We start from the raw sequence: 20,595 nt of genomic DNA, 5'->3' as shown, positions 1-20,595 counted from the left end.
CTTCATCTGTGTATGAATTACCGACCCATCACTTCTGGCCATTTTGGCTCGCTACTTCTGCTGTACTTTTAGTCTAACACTACTGTCTGATAAGTAAAGCGTGCTCTGGTGCACTACATGTGACGAGATGGCCGAGTGGTTAAGGCGATGGACTGCTAATCCATTGTGCTCTGCACGCGTGGGTTCGAATCCCATTCTCGTCGAGCTTCATACCTTTAGCTTGTTTGCTTGGTGTTTCTCCAATGTCACGAGTGCTCTTGGCAGTATCTGTCTACTTCAAGTGCTGACTGCACCCTGGGAGTACTTCAGTGTCAATCGGCAGAGAGCATACTTCGTCTTGTAAGGTGCTTCCTGGAATTCAATCCTGGCTCACTGCAACTGCGAATTAGAGTAAGAAGTCAAGGAAGATGAGGAACTCAATTAAGGTCAACAATCCTTACTCGAGGGTTCAATGGTCAAATTTCTAAAGCTGATAACTGTTTGATGGGTACTAACCAGCATCATTTCAACACCTTCGTCTGCAGTGTCCATGATTTCATAGTGTTGCCTCTGCTATTAGTAAAGTACTATTAGTGAATGCTTTTCATGTACAGTTAGGTAGTTTGATTCTGGATGACAATTTACCATTTCTGATTTTGGGAGGATGAGGTTGGCAATAATCGATTGTCTTCCTTATCGTGTGGTCATCCACGACATGCCTAGGACAGACAGCTTCATCTGTGTATGAATTACCGACCCATCACTTCTGGCCATTTTGGCTCGCTACTTCTGCTGTACTTTTAGTCTAACACTACTGTCTGATAAGTAAAGCGTGCTCTGGTGCACTACATGTGACGAGATGGCCGAGTGGTTAAGGCGATGGACTGCTAATCCATTGTGCTCTGCACGCGTGGGTTCGAATCCCATTCTCGTCGAGCTTCATACCTTTAGCTTGTTTGCTTGGTGTTTCTCCAATGTCACGAGTGCTCTTGGCAGTATCTGTCTACTTCAAGTGCTGACTGCACCCTGGGAGTACTTCAGTGTCAATCGGCAGAGAGCATACTTCGTCTTGTAAGGTGCTTCCTGGAATTCAATCCTGGCTCACTGCAACTGCGAATTAGAGTAAGAAGTCAAGGAAGATGAGGAACTCAATTAAGGTCAACAATCCTTACTCGAGGGTTCAATGGTCAAATTTCTAAAGCTGATAACTGTTTGATGGGTACTAACCAGCATCATTTCAACACCTTCGTCTGCAGTGTCCATGATTTCATAGTGTTGCCTCTGCTATTAGTAAAGTACTATTAGTGAATGCTTTTCATGTACAGTTAGGTAGTTTGATTCTGGATGACAATTTGCCATTTCTGATTTTGGGAGGATGAGGTTGGCAATAATCGATTGTCTTCCTTATCGTGTGGTCATCCACGACATGCCTAGGACAGACAGCTTCATCTGTGTATGAATTACCGACCCATCACTTCTGGCCATTTTGGCTCGCTACTTCTGCTGTACTTTTAGTCTAACACTACTGTCTGATAAGTAAAGCGTGCTCTGGTGCACTACATGTGACGAGATGGCCGAGTGGTTAAGGCGATGGACTGCTAATCCATTGTGCTCTGCACGCGTGGGTTCGAATCCCATTCTCGTCGAGCTTCATACCTTTAGCTTGTTTGCTTGGTGTTTCTCCAATGTCACGAGTGCTCTTGGCAGTATCTGTCTACTTCAAGTGCTGACTGCACCCTGGGAGTACTTCAGTGTCAATCGGCAGAGAGCATACTTCGTCTTGTAAGGTGCTTCCTGGAATTCAATCCTGGCTCACTGCAACTGCGAATTAGAGTAAGAAGTCAAGGAAGATGAAGAACTCAATTAAGGTCAACAATCCTTACTCGAGGGTTCAATGGTCAAATTTCTAAAGCTGATAACTGTTTGATGGGTACTAACCAGCATCATTTCAACACCTTCGTCTGCAGTGTCCATGATTTCATAGTGTTGCCTCTGCTATTAGTAAAGTACTATTAGTGAATGCTTTTCATGTACAGTTAGGTAGTTTGATTCTGGATGACAATTTGCCATTTCTGATTTTGGGAGGATGAGGTTGGCAATAATCGATTGTCTTCCTTATCGTGTGGTCATCCACGACATGCCTAGGACAGACAGCTTCATCTGTGTATGAATTACCGACCCATCACTTCTGGCCATTTTGGCTCGCTACTTCTGCTGTACTTTTAGTCTAACACTACTGTCTGATAAGTAAAGCGTGCTCTGGTGCACTACATGTGACGAGATGGCCGAGTGGTTAAGGCGATGGACTGCTAATCCATTGTGCTCTGCACGCGTGGGTTCGAATCCCATTCTCGTCGAGCTTCATACCTTTAGCTTGTTTGCTTGGTGTTTCTCCAATGTCACGAGTGCTCTTGGCAGTATCTGTCTACTTCAAGTGCTGACTGCACCCTGGGAGTACTTCAGTGTCAATCGGCAGAGAGCATACTTCGTCTTGTAAGGTGCTTCCTGGAATTCAATCCTGGCTGACTGCAACTGCGAATTAGAGTAAGAAGTCAAGGAAGATGAAGAACTCAATTAAGGTCAACAATCCTTACTCGAGGGTTCAATGGTCAAATTTCTAAAGCTGATAACTGTTTGATGGGTACTAACCAGCATCATTTCAACACCTTCGTCTGCAGTGTCCATGATTTCATAGTGTTGCCTCTGCTATTAGTAAAGTACTATTAGTGAATGCTTTTCATGTACAGTTAGGTAGTTTGATTCTGGATGACAATTTGCCATTTCTGATTTTGGGAGGATGAGGTTGGCAATAATCGATTGTCTTCCTTATCGTGTGGTCATCCACGACATGCCTAGGACAGACAGCTTCATCTGTGTATGAATTACCGACCCATCACTTCTGGCCATTTTGGCTCGCTACTTCTGCTGTACTTTTAGTCTAACACTACTGTCTGATAAGTAAAGCGTGCTCTGGTGCACTACATGTGACGAGATGGCCGAGTGGTTAAGGCGATGGACTGCTAATCCATTGTGCTCTGCACGCGTGGGTTCGAATCCCATTCTCGTCGAGCTTCATACCTTTAGCTTGTTTGCTTGGTGTTTCTCCAATGTCACGAGTGCTCTTGGCAGTATCTGTCTACTTCAAGTGCTGACTGCACCCTGGGAGTACTTCAGTGTCAATCGGCAGAGAGCATACTTCGTCTTGTAAGGTGCTTCCTGGAATTCAATCCTGGCTCACTGCAACTGCGAATTAGAGTAAGAAGTCAAGGAAGATGAGGAACTCAATTAAGGTCAACAATCCTTACTCGAGGGTTCAATGGTCAAATTTCTAAAGCTGATAACTGTTTGATGGGTACTAACCAGCATCATTTCAACACCTTCGTCTGCAGTGTCCATGATTTCATAGTGTTGCCTCTGCTATTAGTAAAGTACTATTAGTGAATGCTTTTCATGTACAGTTAGGTAGTTTGATTCTGGATGACAATTTGCCATTTCTGATTTTGGGAGGATGAGGTTGGCAATAATCGATTGTCTTCCTTATCGTGTGGTCATCCACGACATGCCTAGGACAGACAGCTTCATCTGTGTATGAATTACCGACCCATCACTTCTGGCCATTTTGGCTCGCTACTTCTGCTGTACTTTTAGTCTAACACTACTGTCTGATAAGTAAAGCGTGCTCTGGTGCACTACATGTGACGAGATGGCCGAGTGGTTAAGGCGATGGACTGCTAATCCATTGTGCTCTGCACGCGTGGGTTCGAATCCCATTCTCGTCGAGCTTCATACCTTTAGCTTGTTTGCTTGGTGTTTCTCCAATGTCACGAGTGCTCTTGGCAGTATCTGTCTACTTCAAGTGCTGACTGCACCCTGGGAGTACTTCAGTGTCAATCGGCAGAGAGCATACTTCGTCTTGTAAGGTGCTTCCTGGAATTCAATCCTGGCTCACTGCAACTGCGAATTAGAGTAAGAAGTCAAGGAAGATGAGGAACTCAATTAAGGTCAACAATCCTTACTCGAGGGTTCAATGGTCAAATTTCTAAAGCTGATAACTGTTTGATGGGTACTAACCAGCATCATTTCAACACCTTCGTCTGCAGTGTCCATGATTTCATAGTGTTGCCTCTGCTATTAGTAAAGTACTATTAGTGAATGCTTTTCATGTACAGTTAGGTAGTTTGATTCTGGATGACAATTTGCCATTTCTGATTTTGGGAGGATGAGGTTGGCAATAATCGATTGTCTTCCTTATCGTGTGGTCATCCACGACATGCCTAGGACAGACAGCTTCATCTGTGTATGAATTACCGACCCATCACTTCTGGCCATTTTGGCTCGCTACTTCTGCTGTACTTTTAGTCTAACACTACTGTCTGATAAGTAAAGCGTGCTCTGGTGCACTACATGTGACGAGATGGCCGAGTGGTTAAGGCGATGGACTGCTAATCCATTGTGCTCTGCACGCGTGGGTTCGAATCCCATTCTCGTCGAGCTTCATACCTTTAGCTTGTTTGCTTGGTGTTTCTCCAATGTCACGAGTGCTCTTGGCAGTATCTGTCTACTTCAAGTGCTGACTGCACCCTGGGAGTACTTCAGTGTCAATCGGCAGAGAGCATACTTCGTCTTGTAAGGTGCTTCCTGGAATTCAATCCTGGCTCACTGCAACTGCGAATTAGAGTAAGAAGTCAAGGAAGATGAAGAACTCAATTAAGGTCAACAATCCTTACTCGAGGGTTCAATGGTCAAATTTCTAAAGCTGATAACTGTTTGATGGGTACTAACCAGCATCATTTCAACACCTTCGTCTGCAGTGTCCATGATTTCATAGTGTTGCCTCTGCTATTAGTAAAGTACTATTAGTGAATGCTTTTCATGTACAGTTAGGTAGTTTGATTCTGGATGACAATTTGCCATTTCTGATTTTGGGAGGATGAGGTTGGCAATAATCGATTGTCTTCCTTATCGTGTGGTCATCCACGACATGCCTAGGACAGACAGCTTCATCTGTGTATGAATTACCGACCCATCACTTCTGGCCATTTTGGCTCGCTACTTCTGCTGTACTTTTAGTCTAACACTACTGTCTGATAAGTAAAGCGTGCTCTGGTGCACTACATGTGACGAGATGGCCGAGTGGTTAAGGCGATGGACTGCTAATCCATTGTGCTCTGCACGCGTGGGTTCGAATCCCATTCTCGTCGAGCTTCATACCTTTAGCTTGTTTGCTTGGTGTTTCTCCAATGTCACGAGTGCTCTTGGCAGTATCTGTCTACTTCAAGTGCTGACTGCACCCTGGGAGTACTTCAGTGTCAATCGGCAGAGAGCATACTTCGTCTTGTAAGGTGCTTCCTGGAATTCAATCCTGGCTGACTGCAACTGCGAATTAGAGTAAGAAGTCAAGGAAGATGAAGAACTCAATTAAGGTCAACAATCCTTACTCGAGGGTTCAATGGTCAAATTTCTAAAGCTGATAACTGTTTGATGGGTACTAACCAGCATCATTTCAACACCTTCGTCTGCAGTGTCCATGATTTCATAGTGTTGCCTCTGCTATTAGTAAAGTACTATTAGTGAATGCTTTTCATGTACAGTTAGGTAGTTTGATTCTGGATGACAATTTGCCATTTCTGATTTTGGGAGGATGAGGTTGGCAATAATCGATTGTCTTCCTTATCGTGTGGTCATCCACGACATGCCTAGGACAGACAGCTTCATCTGTGTATGAATTACCGACCCATCACTTCTGGCCATTTTGGCTCGCTACTTCTGCTGTACTTTTAGTCTAACACTACTGTCTGATAAGTAAAGCGTGCTCTGGTGCACTACATGTGACGAGATGGCCGAGTGGTTAAGGCGATGGACTGCTAATCCATTGTGCTCTGCACGCGTGGGTTCGAATCCCATTCTCGTCGAGCTTCATACCTTTAGCTTGTTTGCTTGGTGTTTCTCCAATGTCACGAGTGCTCTTGGCAGTATCTGTCTACTTCAAGTGCTGACTGCACCCTGGGAGTACTTCAGTGTCAATCGGCAGAGAGCATACTTCGTCTTGTAAGGTGCTTCCTGGAATTCAATCCTGGCTCACTGCAACTGTGAATTAGAGTAAGAAGTCAAGGAAGATGAGGAACTCAATTAAGGTCAACAATCCTTACTCGAGGGTTCAATGGTCAAATTTCTAAAGCTGATAACTGTTTGATGGGTACTAACCAGCATCATTTCAACACCTTCGTCTGCAGTGTCCATGATTTCATAGTGTTGCCTCTGCTATTAGTAAAGTACTATTAGTGAATGCTTTTCATGTACAGTTAGGTAGTTTGATTCTGGATGACAATTTGCCATTTCTGATTTTGGGAGGATGAGGTTGGCAATAATCGATTGTCTTCCTTATCGTGTGGTCATCCACGACATGCCTAGGACAGACAGCTTCATCTGTGTATGAATTACCGACCCATCACTTCTGGCCATTTTGGCTCGCTACTTCTGCTGTACTTTTAGTCTAACACTACTGTCTGATAAGTAAAGCGTGCTCTGGTGCACTACATGTGACGAGATGGCCGAGTGGTTAAGGCGATGGACTGCTAATCCATTGTGCTCTGCACGCGTGGGTTCGAATCCCATTCTCGTCGAGCTTCATACCTTTAGCTTGTTTGCTTGGTGTTTCTCCAATGTCACGAGTGCTCTTGGCAGTATCTGTCTACTTCAAGTGCTGACTGCACCCTGGGAGTACTTCAGTGTCAATCGGCAGAGAGCATACTTCGTCTTGTAAGGTGCTTCCTGGAATTCAATCCTGGCTCACTGCAACTGCGAATTAGAGTAAGAAGTCAAGGAAGATGAAGAACTCAATTAAGGTCAACAATCCTTACTCGAGGGTTCAATGGTCAAATTTCTAAAGCTGATAACTGTTTGATGGGTACTAACCAGCATCATTTCAACACCTTCGTCTGCAGTGTCCATGATTTCATAGTGTTGCCTCTGCTATTAGTAAAGTACTATTAGTGAATGCTTTTCATATACAGTTAGGTAGTTTGATTCTGGATGACAATTTGCCATTTCTGATTTTGGGAGGATGAGGTTGGCAATAATCGATTGTCTTCCTTATCGTGTGGTCATCCACGACATGCCTAGGACAGACAGCTTCATCTGTGTATGAATTACCGACCCATCACTTCTGGCCATTTTGGCTCGCTACTTCTGCTGTACTTTTAGTCTAACACTACTGTCTGATAAGTAAAGCGTGCTCTGGTGCACTACATGTGACGAGATGGCCGAGTGGTTAAGGCGATGGACTGCTAATCCATTGTGCTCTGCACGCGTGGGTTCGAATCCCATTCTCGTCGAGCTTCATACCTTTAGCTTGTTTGCTTGGTGTTTCTCCAATGTCACGAGTGCTCTTGGCAGTATCTGTCTACTTCAAGTGCTGACTGCACCCTGGGAGTACTTCAGTGTCAATCGGCAGAGAGCATACTTCGTCTTGTAAGGTGCTTCCTGGAATTCAATCCTGGCTGACTGCAACTGCGAATTAGAGTAAGAAGTCAAGGAAGATGAAGAACTCAATTAAGGTCAACAATCCTTACTCGAGGGTTCAATGGTCAAATTTCTAAAGCTGATAACTGTTTGATGGGTACTAACCAGCATCATTTCAACACCTTCGTCTGCAGTGTCCATGATTTCATAGTGTTGCCTCTGCTATTAGTAAAGTACTATTAGTGAATGCTTTTCATGTACAGTTAGGTAGTTTGATTCTGGATGACAATTTGCCATTTCTGATTTTGGGAGGATGAGGTTGGCAATAATCGATTGTCTTCCTTATCGTGTGGTCATCCACGACATGCCTAGGACAGACAGCTTCATCTGTGTATGAATTACCGACCCATCACTTCTGGCCATTTTGGCTCGCTACTTCTGCTGTACTTTTAGTCTAACACTACTGTGTGATAAGTAAAGCGTGCTCTGGTGCACTACATGTGACGAGATGGCCGAGTGGTTAAGGCGATGGACTGCTAATCCATTGTGCTCTGCACGCGTGGGTTCGAATCCCATTCTCGTCGAGCTTCATACCTTTAGCTTGTTTGCTTGGTGTTTCTCCAATGTCACGAGTGCTCTTGGCAGTATCTGTCTACTTCAAGTGCTGACTGCACCCTGGGAGTACTTCAGTGTCAATCGGCAGAGAGCATACTTCGTCTTGTAAGGTGCTTCCTGGAATTCAATCCTGGCTCACTGCAACTGTGAATTAGAGTAAGAAGTCAAGGAAGATGAGGAACTCAATTAAGGTCAACAATCCTTACTCGAGGGTTCAATGGTCAAATTTCTAAAGCTGATAACTGTTTGATGGGTACTAACCAGCATCATTTCAACACCTTCGTCTGCAGTGTCCATGATTTCATAGTGTTGCCTCTGCTATTAGTAAAGTACTATTAGTGAATGCTTTTCATGTACAGTTAGGTAGTTTGATTCTGGATGACAATTTGCCATTTCTGATTTTGGGAGGATGAGGTTGGCAATAATCGATTGTCTTCCTTATCGTGTGGTCATCCACGACATGCCTAGGACAGACAGCTTCATCTGTGTATGAATTACCGACCCATCACTTCTGGCCATTTTGGCTCGCTACTTCTGCTGTACTTTTAGTCTAACACTACTGTCTGATAAGTAAAGCGTGCTCTGGTGCACTACATGTGACGAGATGGCCGAGTGGTTAAGGCGATGGACTGCTAATCCATTGTGCTCTGCACGCGTGGGTTCGAATCCCATTCTCGTCGAGCTTCATACCTTTAGCTTGTTTGCTTGGTGTTTCTCCAATGTCACGAGTGCTCTTGGCAGTATCTGTCTACTTCAAGTGCTGACTGCACCCTGGGAGTACTTCAGTGTCAATCGGCAGAGAGCATACTTCGTCTTGTAAGGTGCTTCCTGGAATTCAATCCTGGCTCACTGCAACTGCGAATTAGAGTAAGAAGTCAAGGAAGATGAAGAACTCAATTAAGGTCAACAATCCTTACTCGAGGGTTCAATGGTCAAATTTCTAAAGCTGATAACTGTTTGATGGGTACTAACCAGCATCATTTCAACACCTTCGTCTGCAGTGTCCATGATTTCATAGTGTTGCCTCTGCTATTAGTAAAGTACTATTAGTGAATGCTTTTCATATACAGTTAGGTAGTTTGATTCTGGATGACAATTTGCCATTTCTGATTTTGGGAGGATGAGGTTGGCAATAATCGATTGTCTTCCTTATCGTGTGGTCATCCACGACATGCCTAGGACAGACAGCTTCATCTGTGTATGAATTACCGACCCATCACTTCTGGCCATTTTGGCTCGCTACTTCTGCTGTACTTTTAGTCTAACACTACTGTCTGATAAGTAAAGCGTGCTCTGGTGCACTACATGTGACGAGATGGCCGAGTGGTTAAGGCGATGGACTGCTAATCCATTGTGCTCTGCACGCGTGGGTTCGAATCCCATTCTCGTCGAGCTTCATACCTTTAGCTTGTTTGCTTGGTGTTTCTCCAATGTCACGAGTGCTCTTGGCAGTATCTGTCTACTTCAAGTGCTGACTGCACCCTGGGAGTACTTCAGTGTCAATCGGCAGAGAGCATACTTCGTCTTGTAAGGTGCTTCCTGGAATTCAATCCTGGCTCACTGCAACTGCGAATTAGAGTAAGAAGTCAAGGAAGATGAAGAACTCAATTAAGGTCAACAATCCTTACTCGAGGGTTCAATGGTCAAATTTCTAAAGCTGATAACTGTTTGATGGGTACTAACCAGCATCATTTCAACAGCTTCGTCTGCAGTGTCCATGATTTCATAGTGTTGCCTCTGCTATTAGTAAAGTACTATTAGTGAATGCTTTTCATATACAGTTAAGTAGTTTGATTCTGGATGACAATTTGCCATTTCTGATTTTGGGAGGATGAGGTTGGCAATAATCGATTGTCTTCCTTATCGTGTGGTCATCCACGACATGCCTAGGACAGACAGCTTCATCTGTGTATGAATTACCGACCCATCACTTCTGGCCATTTTGGCTCGCTACTTCTGCTGTACTTTTAGTCTAACACTACTGTGTGATAAGTAAAGCGTGCTCTGGTGCACTACATGTGACGAGATGGCCGAGTGGTTAAGGCGATGGACTGCTAATCCATTGTGCTCTGCACGCGTGGGTTCGAATCCCATTCTCGTCGAGCTTCATACCTTTAGCTTGTTTGCTTGGTGTTTCTCCAATGTCACGAGTGCTCTTGGCAGTATCTGTCTACTTCAAGTGCTGACTGCACCCTGGGAGTACTTCAGTGTCAATCGGCAGAGAGCATACTTCGTCTTGTAAGGTGCTTCCTGGAATTCAATCCTGGCTCACTGCAACTGCGAATTAGAGTAAGAAGTCAAGGAAGATGAAGAACTCAATTAAGGTCAACAATCCTTACTCGAGGGTTCAATGGTCAAATTTCTAAAGCTGATAACTGTTTGATGGGTACTAACCAGCATCATTTCAACACCTTCGTCTGCAGTGTCCATGATTTCATAGTGTTGCCTCTGCTATTAGTAAAGTACTATTAGTGAATGCTTTTCATATACAGTTAGGTAGTTTGATTCTGGATGACAATTTGCCATTTCTGATTTTGGGAGGATGAGGTTGGCAATAATCGATTGTCTTCCTTATCGTGTGGTCATCCACGACATGCCTAGGACAGACAGCTTCATCTGTGTATGAATTACCGACCCATCACTTCTGGCCATTTTGGCTCGCTACTTCTGCTGTACTTTTAGTCTAACACTACTGTGTGATAAGTAAAGCGTGCTCTGGTGCACTACATGTGACGAGATGGCCGAGTGGTTAAGGCGATGGACTGCTAATCCATTGTGCTCTGCACGCGTGGGTTCGAATCCCATTCTCGTCGAGCTTCATACCTTTAGCTTGTTTGCTTGGTGTTTCTCCAATGTCACGAGTGCTCTTGGCAGTATCTGTCTACTTCAAGTGCTGACTGCACCCTGGGAGTACTTCAGTGTCAATCGGCAGAGAGCATACTTCGTCTTGTAAGGTGCTTCCTGGAATTCAATCCTGGCTCACTGCAACTGCGAATTAGAGTAAGAAGTCAAGGAAGATGAAGAACTCAATTAAGGTCAACAATCCTTACTCGAGGGTTCAATGGTCAAATTTCTAAAGCTGATAACTGTTTGATGGGTACTAACCAGCATCATTTCAACACCTTCGTCTGCAGTGTCCATGATTTCATAGTGTTGCCTCTGCTATTAGTAAAGTACTATTAGTGAATGCTTTTCATGTACAGTTAGGTAGTTTGATTCTGGATGACAATTTGCCATTTCTGATTTTGGGAGGATGAGGTTGGCAATAATCGATTGTCTTCCTTATCGTGTGGTCATCCACGACATGCCTAGGACAGACAGCTTCATCTGTGTATGAATTACCGACCCATCACTTCTGGCCATTTTGGCTCGCTACTTCTGCTGTACTTTTAGTCTAACACTACTGTCTGATAAGTAAAGCGTGCTCTGGTGCACTACATGTGACGAGATGGCCGAGTGGTTAAGGCGATGGACTGCTAATCCATTGTGCTCTGCACGCGTGGGTTCGAATCCCATTCTCGTCGAGCTTCATACCTTTAGCTTGTTTGCTTGGTGTTTCTCCAATGTCACGAGTGCTCTTGGCAGTATCTGTCTACTTCAAGTGCTGACTGCACCCTGGGAGTACTTCAGTGTCAATCGGCAGAGAGCATACTTCGTCTTGTAAGGTGCTTCCTGGAATTCAATCCTGGCTCACTGCAACTGCGAATTAGAGTAAGAAGTCAAGGAAGATGAAGAACTCAATTAAGGTCAACAATCCTTACTCGAGGGTTCAATGGTCAAATTTCTAAAGCTGATAACTGTTTGATGGGTACTAACCAGCATCATTTCAACACCTTCGTCTGCAGTGTCCATGATTTTATAGTGTTGCCTCTGCTATTAGTAAAGTACTATTAGTGAATGCTTTTCATATACAGTTAGGTAGTTTGATTCTGGATGACAATTTGCCATTTCTGATTTTGGGAGGATGAGGTTGGCAATAATCGATTGTCTTCCTTATCGTGTGGTCATCCACGACATGCCTAGGACAGACAGCTTCATCTGTGTATGAATTACCGACCCATCACTTCTGGCCATTTTGGCTCGCTACTTCTGCTGTACTTTTAGTCTAACACTACTGTCTGATAAGTAAAGCGTGCTCTGGTGCACTACATGTGACGAGATGGCCGAGTGGTTAAGGCGATGGACTGCTAATCCATTGTGCTCTGCACGCGTGGGTTCGAATCCCATTCTCGTCGAGCTTCATACCTTTAGCTTGTTTGCTTGGTGTTTCTCCAATGTCACGAGTGCTCTTGGCAGTATCTGTCTACTTCAAGTGCTGACTGCACCCTGGGAGTACTTCAGTGTCAATCGGCAGAGAGCATACTTCGTCTTGTAAGGTGCTTCCTGGAATTCAATCCTGGCTCACTGCAACTGCGAATTAGAGTAAGAAGTCAAGGAAGATGAAGAACTCAATTAAGGTCAACAATCCTTACTCGAGGGTTCAATGGTCAAATTTCTAAAGCTGATAACTGTTTGATGGGTACTAACCAGCATCATTTCAACACCTTCGTCTGCAGTGTCCATGATTTCATAGTGTTGCCTCTGCTATTAGTAAAGTACTATTAGTGAATGCTTTTCATATACAGTTAGGTAGTTTGATTCTGGATGACAATTTGCCATTTCTGATTTTGGGAGGATGAGGTTGGCAATAATCGATTGTCTTCCTTATCGTGTGGTCATCCACGACATGCCTAGGACAGACAGCTTCATCTGTGTATGAATTACCGACCCATCACTTCTGGCCATTTTGGCTCGCTACTTCTGCTGTACTTTTAGTCTAACACTACTGTCTGATAAGTAAAGCGTGCTCTGGTGCACTACATGTGACGAGATGGCCGAGTGGTTAAGGCGATGGACTGCTAATCCATTGTGCTCTGCACGCGTGGGTTCGAATCCCATTCTCGTCGAGCTTCATACCTTTAGCTTGTTTGCTTGGTGTTTCTCCAATGTCACGAGTGCTCTTGGCAGTATCTGTCTACTTCAAGTGCTGACTGCACCCTGGGAGTACTTCAGTGTCAATCGGCAGAGAGCATACTTCGTCTTGTAAGGTGCTTCCTGGAATTCAATCCTGGCTCACTGCAACTGTGAATTAGAGTAAGAAGTCGATGAAGAACTCAATTAAGGTCAACAAATCTTACTCGAGGGTTCAATGGTCAAATTTCTAAAGCTGATAACTGTTTGATGGGTACTAACCAGCATCATTTCAACACCTTCGTCTGCAGTGTCCATGATTTCATAGTGTTGCCTCTGCTATTAGTAAAGTACTATTAGTGAATGCTTTTCATATACAGGTAGGTAGTTTGATTCTGGATGACAATTTGCCATTTCTGATTTTGGGAGGATGAGGTTGGCAATAATCGATTGTCTTCCTTATCGTGTGGTCATCCACGACATGCCTAGGACAGACAGCTTCATCTGTGTATGAATTACCGACCCATCACTTCTGGCCATTTTGGCTCGCTACTTCTGCTGTACTTTTAGTCTAACACTACTGTCTGATAAGTAAAGCGTGCTCTGGTGCACTACATGTGACGAGATGGCCGAGTGGTTAAGGCGATGGACTGCTAATCCATTGTGCTCTGCACGCGTGGGTTCGAATCCCATTCTCGTCGAGCTTCATACCTTTAGCTTGTTTGCTTGGTGTTTCTCCAATGTCACGAGTGCTCTTGGCAGTATCTGTCTACTTCAAGTGCTGACTGCACCCTGGGAGTACTTCAGTGTCAATCGGCAGAGAGCATACTTCGTCTTGTAAGGTGCTTCCTGGAATTCAATCCTGGCTCACTGCAACTGCGAATTAGAGTAAGAAGTCAAGGAAGATGAAGAACTCAATTAAGGTCAACAATCCTTACTCGAGGGTTCAATGGTCAAATTTCTAAAGCTGATAACTGTTTGATGGGTACTAACCAGCATCATTTCAACAGCTTCGTCTGCAGTGTCCATGATTTCATAGTGTTGCCTCTGCTATTAGTAAAGTACTATTAGTGAATGCTTTTCATATACAGTTAGGTAGTTTGATTCTGGATGACAATTTGCCATTTCTGATTTTGGGAGGATGAGGTTGGCAATAATCGATTGTCTTCCTTATCGTGTGGTCATCCACGACATGCCTAGGACAGACAGCTTCATCTGTGTATGAATTACCGACCCATCACTTCTGGCCATTTTGGCTCGCTACTTCTGCTGTACTTTTAGTCTAACACTACTGTCTGATAAGTAAAGCGTGCTCTGGTGCACTACATGTGACGAGATGGCCGAGTGGTTAAGGCGATGGACTGCTAATCCATTGTGCTCTGCACGCGTGGGTTCGAATCCCATTCTCGTCGAGCTTCATACCTTTAGCTTGTTTGCTTGGTGTTTCTCCAATGTCACGAGTGCTCTTGGCAGTATCTGTCTACTTCAAGTGCTGACTGCACCCTGGGAGTACTTCAGTGTCAATCGGCAGAGAGCATACTTCGTCTTGTAAGGTGCTTCCTGGAATTCAATCCTGGCTCACTGCAACTGCGAATTAGAGTAAGAAGTCAAGGAAGATGAAGAACTCAATTAAGGTCAACAATCCTTACTCGAGGGTTCAATGGTCAAATTTCTAAAGCTGATAACTGTTTGATGGGTACTAACCAGCATCATTTCAACACCTTCGTCTGCAGTGTCCATGATTTCATAGTGTTGCCTCTGCTATTAGTAAAGTACTATTAGTGAATGCTTTTCATATACAGTTAGGTAGTTTGATTCTGGATGACAATTTGCCATTTCTGATTTTGGGAGGATGAGGTTGGCAATAATCGATTGTCTTCCTTATCGTGTGGTCATCCACGACATGCCTAGGACAGACAGCTTCATCTGTGTATGAATTACCGACCCATCACTTCTGGCCATTTTGGCTCGCTACTTCTGCTGTACTTTTAGTCTAACACTACTGTCTGATAAGTAAAGCGTGCTCTGGTGCACTACATGTGACGAGATGGCCGAGTGGTTAAGGCGATGGACTGCTAATCCATTGTGCTCTGCACGCGTGGGTTCGAATCCCATTCTCGTCGAGCTTCATACCTTTAGCTTGTTTGCTTGGTGTTTCTCCAATGTCACGAGTGCTCTTGGCAGTATCTGTCTACTTCAAGTGCTGACTGCACCCTGGGAGTACTTCAGTGTCAATCGGCAGAGAGCATACTTCGTCTTGTAAGGTGCTTCCTGGAATTCAATCCTGGCTCACTGCAACTGCGAATTAGAGTAAGAAGTCAAGGAAGATGAAGAACTCAATTAAGGTCAACAATCCTTACTCGAGGGTTCAATGGTCAAATTTCTAAAGCTGATAACTGTTTGATGGGTACTAACCAGCATCATTTCAACACCTTCGTCTGCAGTGTCCATGATTTCATAGTGTTGCCTCTGCTATTAGTAAAGTACTATTAGTGAATGCTTTTCATATACAGTTAAGTAGTTTGATTCTGGATGACAATTTGCCATTTCTGATTTTGGGAGGATGAGGTTGGCAATAATCGATTGTCTTCCTTATCGTGTGGTCATCCACGACATGCCTAGGACAGACAGCTTCATCTGTGTATGAATTACCGACCCATCACTTCTGGCCATTTTGGCTCGCTACTTCTGCTGTACTTTTAGTCTAACACTACTGTCTGATAAGTAAAGCGTGCTCTGGTGCACTACATGTGACGAGATGGCCGAGTGGTTAAGGCGATGGACTGCTAATCCATTGTGCTCTGCACGCGTGGGTTCGAATCCCATTCTCGTCGAGCTTCATACCTTTAGCTTGTTTGCTTGGTGTTTCTCCAATGTCACGAGTGCTCTTGGCAGTATCTGTCTACTTCAAGTGCTGACTGCACCCTGGGAGTACTTCAGTGTCAATCGGCAGAGAGCATACTTCGTCTTGTAAGGTGCTTCCTGGAATTCAATCCTGGCTCACTGCAACTGTGAATTAGAGTAAGAAGTCAAGGAAGATGAAGAACTCAATTAAGGTCAACAATCCTTACTCGAGGGTTCAATGGTCAAATTTCTAAAGCTGATAACTGTTTGATGGGTACTAACAAGCATCATTTCAACAGCTTCGTCTGCAGTGTCCATGATTTCATAGTGTTGCCTCTGCTATTAGTAAAGTACTATTAGTGAATGCTTTTCATATACAGTTAGGTAGTTTGATTCTGGATGACAATTTGCCATTTCTGATTTTGGGAGGATGAGGTTGGCAATAATCGATTGTCTTCCTTATCGTGTGGTCATCCACGACATGCCTAGGACAGACAGCTTCATCTGTGTATGAATTACCGACCCATCACTTCTGGCCATTTTGGCTCGCTACTTCTGCTGTACTTTTAGTCTAACACTACTGTCTGATAAGTAAAGCGTGCTCTGGTGCACTACATGTGACGAGATGGCCGAGTGGTTAAGGCGATGGACTGCTAATCCATTGTGCTCTGCACGCGTGGGTTCGAATCCCATTCTCGTCGAGCTTCATACCTTTAGCTTGTTTGCTTGGTGTTTCTCCAATGTCACGAGTGCTCTTGGCAGTATCTGTCTACTTCAAGTGCTGACTGCACCCTGGGAGTACTTCAGTGTCAATCGGCAGAGAGCATACTTCGTCTTGTAAGGTGCTTCCTGGAATTCAATCCTGGCTCACTGCAACTGCGAATTAGAGTAAGAAGTCAAGGAAGATGAAGAACTCAATTAAGGTCAACAATCCTTACTCGAGGGTTCAATGGTCAAATTTCTAAAGCTGATAACTGTTTGATGGGTACTAACCAGCATCATTTCAACACCTTCGTCTGCAGTGTCCATGATTTCATAGTGTTGCCTCTGCTATTAGTAAAGTACTATTAGTGAATGCTTTTCATATACAGTTAGGTAGTTTGATTCTGGATGACAATTTGCCATTTCTGATTTTGGGAGGATGAGGTTGGCAATAATCGATTGTCTTCCTTATCGTGTGGTCATCCACGACATGCCTAGGACAGACAGCTTCATCTGTGTATGAATTACCGACCCATCACTTCTGGCCATTTTGGCTCGCTACTTCTGCTGTACTTTTAGTCTAACACTACTGTCTGATAAGTAAAGCGTGCTCTGGTGCACTACATGTGACGAGATGGCCGAGTGGTTAAGGCGATGGACTGCTAATCCATTGTGCTCTGCACGCGTGGGTTCGAATCCCATTCTCGTCGAGCTTCATACCTTTAGCTTGTTTGCTTGGTGTTTCTCCAATGTCACGAGTGCTCTTGGCAGTATCTGTCTACTTCAAGTGCTGACTGCACCCTGGGAGTACTTCAGTGTCAATCGGCAGAGAGCATACTTCGTCTTGTAAGGTGCTTCCTGGAATTCAATCCTGGCTCACTGCAACTGCGAATTAGAGTAAGAAGTCAAGGAAGATGAAGAACTCAATTAAGGTCAACAATCCTTACTCGAGGGTTCAATGGTCAAATTTCTAAAGCTGATAACTGTTTGATGGGTACTAACCAGCATCATTTCAACACCTTCGTCTGCAGTGTCCATGATTTCATAGTGTTGCCTCTGCTATTAGTAAAGTACTATTAGTGAATGCTTTTCATATACAGTTAGGTAGTTTGATTCTGGATGACAATTTGCCATTTCTGATTTTGGGAGGATGAGGTTGGCAATAATCGATTGTCTTCCTTATCGTGTGGTCATCCACGACATGCCTAGGACAGACAGCTTCATCTGTGTATGAATTACCGACCCATCACTTCTGGCCATTTTGGCTCGCTACTTCTGCTGTACTTTTAGTCTAACACTACTGTCTGATAAGTAAAGCGTGCTCTGGTGCACTACATGTGACGAGATGGCCGAGTGGTTAAGGCGATGGACTGCTAATCCATTGTGCTCTGCACGCGTGGGTTCGAATCCCATTCTCGTCGAGCTTCATACCTTTAGCTTGTTTGCTTGGTGTTTCTCCAATGTCACGAGTGCTCTTGGCAGTATCTGTCTACTTCAAGTGCTGACTGCACCCTGGGAGTACTTCAGTGTCAATCGGCAGAGAGCATACTTCGTCTTGTAAGGTGCTTCCTGGAATTCAATCCTGGCTCACTGCAACTGCGAATTAGAGTAAGAAGTCAAGGAAGATGAAGAACTCAATTAAGGTCAACAATCCTTACTCGAGGGTTCAATGGTCAAATTTCTAAAGCTGATAACTGTTTGATGGGTACTAACCAGCATCATTTCAACACCTTCGTCTGCAGTGTCCATGATTTCATAGTGTTGCCTCTGCTATTAGTAAAGTACTATTAGTGAATGCTTTTCATATACAGTTAGGTAGTTTGATTCTGGATGACAATTTGCCATTTCTGATTTTGGGAGGATGAGGTTGGCAATAATCGATTGTCTTCCTTATCGTGTGGTCATCCACGACATGCCTAGGACAGACAGCTTCATCTGTGTATGAATTACCGACCCATCACTTCTGGCCATTTTGGCTCGCTACTTCTGCTGTACTTTTAGTCTAACACTACTGTCTGATAAGTAAAGCGTGCTCTGGTGCACTACATGTGACGAGATGGCCGAGTGGTTAAGGCGATGGACTGCTAATCCATTGTGCTCTGCACGCGTGGGTTCGAATCCCATTCTCGTCGAGCTTCATACCTTTAGCTTGTTTGCTTGGTGTTTCTCCAATGTCACGAGTGCTCTTGGCAGTATCTGTCTACTTCAAGTGCTGACTTGCACCCTGGGAGTACTTCAGTGTCAATCGGCAGAGAGCATACTTCGTCTTGTAAGGTGCTTCCTGGAACTCAATCCTGGCTCACTGCAACTGTGAATTAGAGTAAGAAGTCAAGGAAGATGAAGAACTCAATTAAGGTCAACAATCCTTACTCGAGGGTTCAATGGTCAAATTTCTAAAGCTGATAACTGTTTGATGGGTACTAACCAGCATCATTTCAACACCTTCGTCTGCAGTGTCCATGATTTCATAGTGTTGCCTCTGCTATTAGTAAAGTACTATTAGTGAATGCTTTTCATATACAGTTAGGTAGTTTGATTCTGGATGACAATTTGCCATTTCTGATTTTGGGAGGATGAGGTTGGCAATAATCGATTGTCTTCCTTATCGTGTGGTCATCCACGACATGCCTAGGACAGACAGCTTCATCTGTGTATGAATTACCGACCCATCACTTCTGGCCATTTTGGCTCGCTACTTCTGCTGTACTTTTAGTCTAACACTACTGTCTGATAAGTAAAGCGTGCTCGGGTGCACTACATGTGACGAGATGGCCGAGTGGTTAAGGCGATGGACTGCTAATCCATTGTGCGCTGCACGCGTGGGTTCGAATCCCATTCTCGTCGAGCTTCATACCTTTAGCTTGTTTGCTTGGTGTTTCTCCAATGTCACGAGTGCTCTTGGCAGTATCTGTCTACTTCAAGTGCTGATTTGCATCCTGGGAGTACTTCAGTGTCAATCGGCAGAGAGCATACTTCGTCTTGTAAGGTGCTTCCTGGAATTCAATCCTGGCTCACTGCAACTGCGAATTAGAGTAAGAAGTCAAGGAAGATGAAGAACTCAATTAAGGTCAACAATCCTTACTCGAGGGTTCAATGGTCAAATTTCTAAAGCTGATAACTGTTTGATGGGTACTAACCAGCATCATTTCAACACCTTCGTCTGCAGTGTCCATGATTTCATAGTGTTGCCTCTGCTATTAGTAAAGTACTATTAGTGAATGCTTTTCATATACAGTTAGGTAGTTTGATTCTGGATGACAATTTGCCATTTCTGATTTTGGGAGGATGAGGTTGGCAATAATCGATTGTCTTCCTTATCGTGTGGTCATCCACGACATGCCTAGGACAGACAGCTTCATCTGTGTATGAATTACCGACCCATCACTTCTGGCCATTTTGGCTCGCTACTTCTGCTGTACTTTTAGTCTAACACTACTGTCTGATAAGTAAAGCGTGCTCTGGTGCATTACATGTGACGAGATGGCCGAGTGGTTAAGGCGATGGACTGCTAATCCATTGTGCTCTGCACGCGTGGGTTCGAATCCCATTCTCGTCGAGCTTCATACCTTTAGCTTGTTTGCTTGGTGTTTCTCCAATGTCACGAGTGCTCTTGGCAGTATCTGTCTACTTCAAGTGCTGACTGCACCCTGGGAGTACTTCAGTGTCAATCGGCAGAGAGCATACTTCGTCTTGTAAGGTGCTTCCTGGAATTCAATCCTGGCTCACTGCAACTGCGAATTAGAGTAAGAAGTCAAGGAAGATGAAGAACTCAATTAAGGTCAACAATCCTTACTCGAGGGTTCAATGGTCAAATTTCTAAAGCTGATAACTGTTTGATGGGTACTAACCAGCATCATTTCAACACCTTCGTCTGCAGTGTCCATGATTTCATAGTGTTGCCTCTGCTATTAGTAAAGTACTATTAGTGAATGCTTTTCATATACAGTTAGGTAGTTTGATTCTGGATGACAATTTGCCATTTCTGATTTTGGGAGGATGAGGTTGGCAATAATCGATTGTCTTCCTTATCGTGTGGTCATCCAC

The 20,595-nt window shown here is 44.2% G+C and overlaps 29 non-coding genes across 29 annotated transcripts; all 29 read left to right on the top strand.

The window, feature by feature from the left end:
* The first annotated feature begins 121 nt into the window (after positions 1-121).
* On the top strand, positions 122-203 carry trnas-gcu (transfer RNA serine (anticodon GCU)). Its single transcript has one exon. It is a non-coding gene; the product is annotated as a tRNA-Ser (tRNA).
* Positions 204-832: 629 nt separating this feature from the next.
* trnas-gcu (transfer RNA serine (anticodon GCU)) lies at positions 833-914 on the top strand. Its single transcript has one exon. It is a non-coding gene; the product is annotated as a tRNA-Ser (tRNA).
* A 629-nt stretch (positions 915-1,543) lies between these two features.
* On the top strand, positions 1,544-1,625 carry trnas-gcu (transfer RNA serine (anticodon GCU)). The gene has a single exon. It is a non-coding gene; the product is annotated as a tRNA-Ser (tRNA).
* A 629-nt stretch (positions 1,626-2,254) lies between these two features.
* On the top strand, positions 2,255-2,336 carry trnas-gcu (transfer RNA serine (anticodon GCU)). Its single transcript has one exon. It is a non-coding gene; the product is annotated as a tRNA-Ser (tRNA).
* A 629-nt stretch (positions 2,337-2,965) lies between these two features.
* trnas-gcu (transfer RNA serine (anticodon GCU)) lies at positions 2,966-3,047 on the top strand. The gene has a single exon. It is a non-coding gene; the product is annotated as a tRNA-Ser (tRNA).
* A 629-nt stretch (positions 3,048-3,676) lies between these two features.
* On the top strand, positions 3,677-3,758 carry trnas-gcu (transfer RNA serine (anticodon GCU)). Its single transcript has one exon. It is a non-coding gene; the product is annotated as a tRNA-Ser (tRNA).
* A 629-nt stretch (positions 3,759-4,387) lies between these two features.
* On the top strand, positions 4,388-4,469 carry trnas-gcu (transfer RNA serine (anticodon GCU)). Its single transcript has one exon. It is a non-coding gene; the product is annotated as a tRNA-Ser (tRNA).
* Positions 4,470-5,098: 629 nt separating this feature from the next.
* trnas-gcu (transfer RNA serine (anticodon GCU)) lies at positions 5,099-5,180 on the top strand. The gene has a single exon. It is a non-coding gene; the product is annotated as a tRNA-Ser (tRNA).
* A 629-nt stretch (positions 5,181-5,809) lies between these two features.
* Positions 5,810-5,891, top strand: trnas-gcu (transfer RNA serine (anticodon GCU)). The gene has a single exon. It is a non-coding gene; the product is annotated as a tRNA-Ser (tRNA).
* Positions 5,892-6,520: 629 nt separating this feature from the next.
* Positions 6,521-6,602, top strand: trnas-gcu (transfer RNA serine (anticodon GCU)). Its single transcript has one exon. It is a non-coding gene; the product is annotated as a tRNA-Ser (tRNA).
* Positions 6,603-7,231: 629 nt separating this feature from the next.
* On the top strand, positions 7,232-7,313 carry trnas-gcu (transfer RNA serine (anticodon GCU)). Its single transcript has one exon. It is a non-coding gene; the product is annotated as a tRNA-Ser (tRNA).
* A 629-nt stretch (positions 7,314-7,942) lies between these two features.
* trnas-gcu (transfer RNA serine (anticodon GCU)) lies at positions 7,943-8,024 on the top strand. Its single transcript has one exon. It is a non-coding gene; the product is annotated as a tRNA-Ser (tRNA).
* Positions 8,025-8,653: 629 nt separating this feature from the next.
* On the top strand, positions 8,654-8,735 carry trnas-gcu (transfer RNA serine (anticodon GCU)). The gene has a single exon. It is a non-coding gene; the product is annotated as a tRNA-Ser (tRNA).
* Positions 8,736-9,364: 629 nt separating this feature from the next.
* Positions 9,365-9,446, top strand: trnas-gcu (transfer RNA serine (anticodon GCU)). The gene has a single exon. It is a non-coding gene; the product is annotated as a tRNA-Ser (tRNA).
* A 629-nt stretch (positions 9,447-10,075) lies between these two features.
* trnas-gcu (transfer RNA serine (anticodon GCU)) lies at positions 10,076-10,157 on the top strand. Its single transcript has one exon. It is a non-coding gene; the product is annotated as a tRNA-Ser (tRNA).
* A 629-nt stretch (positions 10,158-10,786) lies between these two features.
* On the top strand, positions 10,787-10,868 carry trnas-gcu (transfer RNA serine (anticodon GCU)). The gene has a single exon. It is a non-coding gene; the product is annotated as a tRNA-Ser (tRNA).
* A 629-nt stretch (positions 10,869-11,497) lies between these two features.
* Positions 11,498-11,579, top strand: trnas-gcu (transfer RNA serine (anticodon GCU)). Its single transcript has one exon. It is a non-coding gene; the product is annotated as a tRNA-Ser (tRNA).
* Positions 11,580-12,208: 629 nt separating this feature from the next.
* Positions 12,209-12,290, top strand: trnas-gcu (transfer RNA serine (anticodon GCU)). The gene has a single exon. It is a non-coding gene; the product is annotated as a tRNA-Ser (tRNA).
* Positions 12,291-12,919: 629 nt separating this feature from the next.
* On the top strand, positions 12,920-13,001 carry trnas-gcu (transfer RNA serine (anticodon GCU)). Its single transcript has one exon. It is a non-coding gene; the product is annotated as a tRNA-Ser (tRNA).
* Positions 13,002-13,624: 623 nt separating this feature from the next.
* trnas-gcu (transfer RNA serine (anticodon GCU)) lies at positions 13,625-13,706 on the top strand. The gene has a single exon. It is a non-coding gene; the product is annotated as a tRNA-Ser (tRNA).
* Positions 13,707-14,335: 629 nt separating this feature from the next.
* Positions 14,336-14,417, top strand: trnas-gcu (transfer RNA serine (anticodon GCU)). Its single transcript has one exon. It is a non-coding gene; the product is annotated as a tRNA-Ser (tRNA).
* A 629-nt stretch (positions 14,418-15,046) lies between these two features.
* trnas-gcu (transfer RNA serine (anticodon GCU)) lies at positions 15,047-15,128 on the top strand. The gene has a single exon. It is a non-coding gene; the product is annotated as a tRNA-Ser (tRNA).
* A 629-nt stretch (positions 15,129-15,757) lies between these two features.
* trnas-gcu (transfer RNA serine (anticodon GCU)) lies at positions 15,758-15,839 on the top strand. Its single transcript has one exon. It is a non-coding gene; the product is annotated as a tRNA-Ser (tRNA).
* Positions 15,840-16,468: 629 nt separating this feature from the next.
* On the top strand, positions 16,469-16,550 carry trnas-gcu (transfer RNA serine (anticodon GCU)). Its single transcript has one exon. It is a non-coding gene; the product is annotated as a tRNA-Ser (tRNA).
* Positions 16,551-17,179: 629 nt separating this feature from the next.
* Positions 17,180-17,261, top strand: trnas-gcu (transfer RNA serine (anticodon GCU)). The gene has a single exon. It is a non-coding gene; the product is annotated as a tRNA-Ser (tRNA).
* A 629-nt stretch (positions 17,262-17,890) lies between these two features.
* trnas-gcu (transfer RNA serine (anticodon GCU)) lies at positions 17,891-17,972 on the top strand. The gene has a single exon. It is a non-coding gene; the product is annotated as a tRNA-Ser (tRNA).
* Positions 17,973-18,601: 629 nt separating this feature from the next.
* On the top strand, positions 18,602-18,683 carry trnas-gcu (transfer RNA serine (anticodon GCU)). The gene has a single exon. It is a non-coding gene; the product is annotated as a tRNA-Ser (tRNA).
* Positions 18,684-19,313: 630 nt separating this feature from the next.
* Positions 19,314-19,395, top strand: trnas-gcu (transfer RNA serine (anticodon GCU)). The gene has a single exon. It is a non-coding gene; the product is annotated as a tRNA-Ser (tRNA).
* Positions 19,396-20,025: 630 nt separating this feature from the next.
* Positions 20,026-20,107, top strand: trnas-gcu (transfer RNA serine (anticodon GCU)). The gene has a single exon. It is a non-coding gene; the product is annotated as a tRNA-Ser (tRNA).
* The last annotated feature ends 488 nt before the right edge of the window (positions 20,108-20,595 follow it).

Source organism: Brienomyrus brachyistius, chromosome 2 (genome assembly GCF_023856365.1).
Source record: "Brienomyrus brachyistius isolate T26 chromosome 2, BBRACH_0.4, whole genome shotgun sequence".
Lineage (NCBI taxonomy): Eukaryota > Metazoa > Chordata > Actinopteri > Osteoglossiformes > Mormyridae > Brienomyrus > Brienomyrus brachyistius.
The sequence above is the reverse complement of the archived record's forward strand: the minus strand, read 5'-3'. Positions and strand labels throughout refer to the sequence as shown.